Source organism: Halyomorpha halys, unplaced genomic scaffold, assembly GCF_000696795.3.
Source record: "Halyomorpha halys isolate HHAL.00 unplaced genomic scaffold, Hhal_1.1 Scaffold1251.1, whole genome shotgun sequence".
Classification (NCBI taxonomy): domain Eukaryota; kingdom Metazoa; phylum Arthropoda; class Insecta; order Hemiptera; family Pentatomidae; genus Halyomorpha; species Halyomorpha halys.
Window position 1 is genome coordinate 9,213 of NW_027109339.1, and position 977 is coordinate 10,189.

Sequence of the window (977 nt, forward strand, 5' to 3'; positions counted from 1 at the left end):
ATTGTTTAATTCCATCATTGTAGTACGATGTTGTTTCGTCTGTACTGTTTTGAAATTCTGCTTCCTTCGGTATGCTGTTTGGGTGAGGGCTATATAGTTCTTAAAGGTAATCAGCTAAGATATTTGAAACTATTGATGGGTCATCGGACAGTCCTCCGTTGACTAATATAGTCAAGCAGGGGTGAGAGAATGTTGACGTGAGTTTTCGAATTTTATCCCAAACGATGGCGGTACTAGTAGTAGCATTTATACTGCTAACGAATGTTATCCAGGATTCTGTTTTGCATAGAATAAATGTTTTTCTACAAATTGCTCTCTGTCTTTTGAACTCTATTAAGTTATTGTTTGTCATGGACTTTTGAAATCTTTTGTAGGCCTTTCGACAGTTTTTAATGGGTTCATTGCAAGTATCATTGAACCAAGGAACAGATGGTCTTTTTGGACACCCAGAAGTAATCGGAATCGATACTTAAGCAGCTTTAATGATGCTGTCAGTGATAGCTTTACATCCTTCTTCAATCCCCAAATCACAAGGAGAGTGTTGTGTTGGGGGAAGGAAGGTTGGCTAGTGAAGTAAATTGAAACCAGTCAGCTTTCAGCTTGAAGCTCTGTGATCAGTCAATAATATTTAATTAATTCGGTATTGGCCTCATAAATTCCTCTATAAAACTTGTTTTTTAGGTCTTCTAGTAACTAAGATGGTAATAAATGTGAAGTAGGTAATAAATGTTAAAGAATGATACTTCAGTTTAAATGTTGTTGTAATCGATAAAAAGAATCATTTCAGTTTTTTAATTAAAAAATAATTTTTTTATTCCATGACAAATAAATAAAAATAGCAGAACATAGGAATGTACTTATTCTTGTAACCGAGTCCAAATTAGAGAATATCTAGAGGTAAATACCGACCGTTCTTCTTTCAGGCATTTCTACCCAGAATGCTGCTATTCGGAATTACAGAAATATCACTGCAGTTA